The following is a 7,504-nucleotide window of genomic DNA, read 5'->3' on the forward strand; positions in this document are numbered from 1 at the left end:
TGGGAACCCAGACTCATTTGGGGGGAATCTGGACTGTCAGGAAAAGAGAAAGCACACTGAGACTCAGGGGAGCTGGGGAAGGCAGAGGTCCAGAGGTGCGTGTGCAGAGAGGACTGACTGCTGAGTGCACGGGCGGCTGAGTGCGCGGCTGGCTTTCTAAAGCGGGAGGGAGACAAAAGCTCCCAACTGCGCTGAACTCCAGTTCCGGGCAAGTTTCTGGGAACCCAGACTCATTCAGGGAGAAACTGGACTGTCTGGCAGTGGGCGAAACTCGAGGGCGGCTTTCTCTCAGAGGTGCTTGCAGTGATTACTGAGGGACACTGAGACCCAGGGGCCTCATAGGGCAGGGCTGACGGGAAGCCAAGGCTGTCTGCTCCACCCTGAGACTCCGCCCCATCCAAGCTGAGCACAGAGGCTTTTGCAATTTTGCAAGTCTTGTCTCATAAGGGTGTCTCCAGCACAGAAGTTCTCCCAGCATAGACACAGCTGATTCTCACAGCCAATTGGCCTAGAAGTCAATTCCTCCCAGTGATACCAACAACAATCAAGACTTAACTACAACAAGGCTGTGCACACAGTCCACAAAGGGGTGCACCAAAAGTGTCCACCTCAGGTAACTGGGGAAGGCTGAGCCACTGGGCCCTATAGGACACCTACCACACAAAGCTACTCTACCAACTCTGGGAAGCAACGAAAATGCAGAGACAAAGAAATAGATCACAAATGAAAGAAATGGAGGAAAGCAAACGACTGGATATAGAGTTCAAAACCATGGTTATAAGGTTTTTCAAGAATTTCCTAGAAAAGACCGATAAATTTAGTGAGACCCCGAGGATATGAAAAAGGACCAAATAGAAATTAAACATACACTGACTGAAATAAAAAATAATATACAGAGACCCAACAGCAGACTAGAGGAACACAAGAATCAAGCCAAATATTTGAAATATAAAAAAGCAAAAAACACTCAACCGGAATAGCAAAAAGAAAAAATAATCTAAAAATATGAAGATAGTGTAAGAAGCCTCTGGGACAACCTCCAGTGTACCAACATCCGAATTATGGGGGTGCCAGAAGAAGAGAGAGAACAAGATACTGAAAACCTATTTGAAGAAATAATGACAGAAGACTTCCCCCACCTGGTGAAAGAAATAGACTTACAAGTCCAGGAAGTGCACACAACCCCAAACAAAAGGAATCCAAAGAGGACCACACCAAGACACATCATAATTAAAATGCCAAGAGCAAAAGACAAAGAGAGAATATTAAAAGCAGCAAGAGAAAAACAGTTAATTACCTACAAGGGAGCACCCATACAACTGTCAGCTGATTTCTGAACAGAAACTATGCAGGCCAGACGGGAGTGGCAAGAAATATTCAAAGTGATGAATAGCAAGAACCTACAACCAAGATTACTCTACCCAGCAAAGCTATTATTCAGAATTGAAGGTCAGACAAAGAGCTTCACAGATAAGAAAAAGCTAAAGGAGTTCATCACCGCCAAACCAGTATTATATGAAATGCTGAAAGGTATTCTTTAAGAAGAGGAAGAAGAAGAAAAAGGTAAAGATAAAAATTATGAACAACTAATACATGTCTATCAACAAGTGAATCTAAAAATCAAGTGAATTAAAAATCTGATGAACAGAATAAACTGGTGAATATAAGAGAATCAGGGGCATAGAAAGGGAGTGGACTGACAATTCTCGGGGGGAAAGGGGTGTGGGGGTACGGGAAGAGACTGGACAAAAATCGTACACCTATGGATGAGGACAGTGACGGGGAGTTAAGGGCAGAGGGTGGAGTGGGAACCATGTGGAGGGGAGCTATGGGGGGAAAAAAGAGGGACAATTGTAAAAATCTGAACAATAAGATTTATTAAATTTAAAAAAATAAAAATAATAAATAAATAAATAAAATAAAATTTTGCAGTCAGGCCCTGGCAAGTGTTGCTCAACTGGTTAGAGCATTGGCCCAAGAACTAAAGGGTCATGAGTTCAGTTCCTGGTGAAGGGCATGTACTTGGGTTTCAGTTCACTCCCTGCCCCCAGTCAGGCATGTTGGGGAGCCAACCAGTGGATGTGTCTTTCTCACATGAATGTTTCTTGCCCCCTTTCCTCCTCTCCTTCCACTCTCTCTGAAAAGCAATGGAAAAAATATCCTCATGTGAGGATTAACAACAACAAAAATTGCAGTCAGGGCCCTGGCTGGTTTTGCTCAGTGGATAGAGCATCGGCCTGCGGAGTGAAGGTCCCGGGTTCAGTTCTGGTCAAGGCCACATGCCCGGGTTGCAGGCTTGATCCCCGGTGGTGGGCGTGCAGGAGGCAGCCAATCGATGATTCTCTCTCATCATTGATGTTTCTATCTCTCTCTCCCCTCTCATTTCATCTCTGAAATAAATAAAAATATATTTAAAAATATATATATTAGCAATGTACTTCCTGCTACTGGTGAAAACAAGAAATCATTTGAGGAGGTGCTTTCCAAGGCTTTGCTAAGAATTAATCCATTAAAGTCACTAAAATTATATTACTAAATACATCCATAATTTCACCTTCAGGTGTAACCATGACTTGGACTCACCATAGCTTCATAGGAGGCAATCATACAACAAATGCCCTAAGCATTTTGCATTTCTATTACTTCAGGAGTTTATTTTACATTTTCTCAAGAAAGTATTTTCAACACTATTTATTTAGCATTTATGATGTATGAGTCTACATTTTTCATTATAACACGATTTCAAAGAACCATCTTCTTAAATATGTATTTCCTACACTAAGTAATGTTTTACTTTAAAAATCATTGTATCCAAGGCAATTTTTACTGATATAAGCTTTTGTAGGTCAAAGTTGCTAATTGAGATCCCAGAAGAATGTGGCAGGATATCATCCTGGCTAGTCTGTCTGAGTTGACAGGTTATGAGGTTTTTTCCTGGGTCTTGTAGGATTATGTTTTGTTTATTTCTTTATCTCCTACAATGTGATGAAGGAGATACTGGGTATTCATCTTCACAGCCATACTCTTTTTTTTTTTTAAATATATTTTATTGATTTTTTACAGAGAGGAAAGGGAGAGGATAGATAGCTAGAAACATCGATGAGAGAGATACATCGATCAGCTGCCTCCTGCACACCCCCCACTGGGGATGTGCCCGCAACCAAGGTACGTTCCCTTGACCGGAATCGAACCCGGGACCCTTCAGTCCGCAGGCCGACGCTCTATCCACTGAGCCAAACCGGTTCCGGCATTCACAGCCATACTCTTTTGGAAGTTTCTGTATTTATCTGAATGTTGTGATTATTATGGTTGACTTAGGGATAACAAATTCCCTTTCTAGTTATACACTTAAAACGCATGTTAATTGATGTCCCTATTTACTTCAACATTGAAGATTGTGATACTTCTGATGAAGACACCGAAGGGTATCCACTATTATATCAACTAAACTGTTCTTAATAACTATCATTCCACATTATCTTTGGATTAAGCAGTCTTTTCTAAATGGAGGAACATAACTCTCAGTTAACCTCATTAACAATAATTAATATTTCTATTTGGAACATATAATTATGAGACCCTGGGATATAATTGTCATTACTTCTCTCTCTGTCTCTCTCTCTCTTTTTTAATGCCCCAGGCATGAAACAGCTCTGACCAGCAATACAGGCATCAAGCTAGGATGAACTAAGTAAGGACTGTCTGTCTGCTTCAACCCTGAATGCTGTAAGAGCAACCACTAATCAGGTGTCTCCTTGCCCATTGCCAGGGGTTGGGCCACAGCTTTTCATGGCCTGACACTTTGACACAAAGCTGAGTGGTAAGCAGCCGTTCAATAACTCCTCCATAGCTAGCCACCGACCCACTCTAGCTCCCAAGCACAATCTGTGACTGCATTTGTTCGCAGTGGAAAAACACCAGGTGTCAAACTGGGTTCAGCAACCTCAGTTCACTTCTTCTCTTTTGCTGGTTCCTCTTCAGCACCCTGTCCTCTTAAAAGCTGAGGTGCCTACGGCTGTCATTTGATCTCTTCCCTACCTACACTCACTCCTCGGTGATCTTACCATTGACATGCTCAGAGCTCTCAAATTCATTATTTCCAGTACAAAACTATCTCCCAAACCCAAATGTTATGTCTAACTTCCTTGACTTCACATCTTCACTTGGGTGTCTAATAAATCTCAAACTAAGCTCCTGAACCACTGATGACCTCCACTATCCCCAAACCTGTTAATTCTAGTTTTTTTCCCCATTTCAGTAATGGCAAGTCATTTCTAATTGCTCAGGTAAAATCTTTCATCCTTGACTTCTCATTCCATGTACACTCCAACAGCAAATCAGTTGGTGACTATCTTCAAATTATATCCAGAATCCGATCACCACTTTCACTGCTACCACCCTGGCCTAAGTTACTATATTTTGCCTAATTATATCACTACCCTATTTCTGTCCCTGCCCTTGGTCCCATTTAGTCTTTCTCAGCACAGCAGACAGATTGATTCTGAGTATATAAGTCCTATTACTTCACCGCTCTGTTCAAACCCTCTAATAATTTCCCGTAGATAAAAGATAAAGGACCTAAGGACTTAGATGGCCTGGAAGTACCTTTTTTTTTTTTTTTTTTTAACTTTTCTCCCTTGCTTACTCTGCTTCAGCCATTCCTTGATATATCAAGGAATATAGTCATTGTTTCAAACAATGAAGAGGCAACTATAATTGTAAAGACAAGCAGAATGGAACCACATAAACCACACTGACCTGTCATAATTCATTTGTGATAGTATTGCCTTTGGAGCTTGCATTCTAATGGGAAGTAGACAATAAACCAAAGCATGATATAACTACAATATAATGCTAAATGTTATGGAAGGAAATAAAGCAAGAAAAGGGGACAGTGAAGGCAAGTAGTGATTTTTTTTTTTAAAAAATGTATTTCTTCATTGAAGGGTGAGAAACATCAATGAGAGAGATTTGGATTGGTTGCATTCTGCACGCCCCCTACTGGGGATCAAGCCCACAACCCAGGCATGTGCCCTTGGCTGGAATCAAACTCGGGACCCCTCAGTCCGCAGCCAACGTTCTAACCACTGAGTAACCCGGCTAGGGCCAAGTAGTGATTATTACAAATTTAAACAGCATATTCAAATGGCCATGGCAAGCAGAGTTATAATTATTTCAGTATCAGCCATATTTCTTTTTTGGAAAAGATCATGGTGAGAATGTGTAAAAAATGTTCAGACTTTTGTTGTTGTTATTCCTCACCAGAGAATATTTTTCCATTGATTTTGAGTGGAAGGGAGGGGCAGACAGAAACATCGTGTCTCGATTGGTTGCCCCCAACTGGGGCCAGGGATTGAGCCTGCAACCAAGGTACATGCCTTTGACCAGAATCAAAACTGTGGACACTCTATCCACTAAGCCAAACTGGCTAGGGCAAGATTTTCACTTTTACTAACCTTCCCCATTTCTTTATTAGAATAGGAAGGTCCAACCATGTAAATAGCTGACTTTTTTCCTGGGCTAAGCACTTTAATGACATTATCTCAAGGGAAACTGGATAAGGCTTTTTCCAATTTCAGTAATGATTTTTCTAAAAACTCATTTTAAGTGATTGAACCCCAAAACTTTTTCTTAATCCTCACTCATATTTTTCCCATTGATTTCTAGGGAGTGGAAGGGAGGGAGGAGTGGGAAATGGGAGGCAGGGGGAGAGAAACATCGACATGAGACACAGCCATTGGTTGCCTCCCTAACCAATGCTCTGCTGAACCAAACCGGCCAAGGCTAAAAACTTTAAATGACTTGTTATTCTGACAGCATTGACCCATTATTACTATACCATGTTATCACTAATAGCTTTCCTTTTAAATTTGTCTATTTATCTAACTTATAAGCTTGTTCAACTTTTTACTTGCTTAGTCTAAATTACTAGAGTATATGTGTGGTTACCAGTTCTAGAAATAGTACATAGATGAGCCCTGGATTGGATACAGTCCACTGAAGACCAAAGAATCTTCTAATTTCTGTGGCAGTACAAACCTTGCATCTTAAGGGTGAATAAGATGTTTTCTAAACACCAAATTAGATGCCTTTACTAATTTACAGAGCTCCAAACTAAGTTGTCCTTACTAATCCTGTTCCTCTTCAATTTCTAAACTTACCATAAACACTAATTTATAACCTCTAACAGGACCCTAGAATGTCCCTGCTTCCCAACAGTAAATTGTTCCTACTTTTACATTCTAACATTCCTTATATCTGATCTTTCTTTGTAAGTAACCAATTACAGTTCTCTGAATTCCATAAAATTTCACTTCTGAGAAAGCATTAATTGGAAATAAAAATAAATGAACTCAATTTAAAAAATGAAACTTTCCAATTTATAAATGCACACCAAGTAAAATTAGAATTATTTCTATATACATCAGCAAAACTTGAATTGAAAATTGCTCTTCATATTCCAAGCCTTTTCTCCCCCATGCTTTATACCATCACCACCACTCCCAACAACTGCACTTAAAGCCAAAACTAGTCTTTTCTAGAAGTACCACGAAAATTGTTCAAACTTTGCAGAAAAACATGAGTGAACAGAATTTAACTTGTACAAAGGATCTTATTACATAAAATTATTTTTTATTCATAAAATAAGGACTTTAAAACATGTAACCCTTCTTTTAAGAGATTTTGAGAGAAGGGACAGGGAGATACATCGATGTGAAAGTGATAGGCTGCCCTGACTAGGAATTGAACAGGCAACCTTTTGGTGTATGGGATGGATGCCCAACAAATTGAGCCACACTGGCCAATGAAGTTTGTTATCCCTTTTAAGTGGTTATCTTTTCCTCATCCTGGCACAGGAAAAAATTTGTACAGTAGCCCCCCACCTATGGTGTTACCTGCAATTGAGATCAGAAGTATTAAATGGCAAAGGATACCCTGAAACTAGTCATCACATTCATATAACCTTTTTATATTGTTTTCCTTTTTTGTATTACTGGTAATTTAACATGCCTAACAAACTTTTTGTTTCCCTAGGATAAAAACATATATACATAGGGTTTGATACCATCCATGTTTCAGGCATCCCTCACAGATAAAGGGACATATCCCTCAAAAATAAGGGGAAACTACTTACTGCAGATTATTAAAATCCCCGATGAAGCTCCTCTTGGGGGATAAAACTGGCCCAGGGATGCAGGTAGCTAGCTAGCCCCACATTTGGAGTTCTGTTCATTTATTGCTTATTTAGTACTCCAAGAGAGGATATTGTAGAGTTCTTTCCTTTAACATGTTCACTTACATTTACACAATGCTGGAAATGCCTGTGGACATTTTCATTATTACCATTTACTTGTCAAAGGAAGGCATAATGAATATTTAAAGTCAAACCTAAAGTTATGTAGTCAATGTTAAATTATGAACTAAAAAGACCATTTGCAACTTAAGTGCTCTCTTGTATAAAGCATCAAAAAGTTAATACAAATACTAGTCTTAAGCAGTCACA

Source organism: Plecotus auritus, assembly GCF_963455305.1.
Source record: "Plecotus auritus genome assembly, chromosome: 1".
In the NCBI taxonomy this organism is placed as follows: Eukaryota; Metazoa; Chordata; class Mammalia; order Chiroptera; family Vespertilionidae; genus Plecotus; species Plecotus auritus.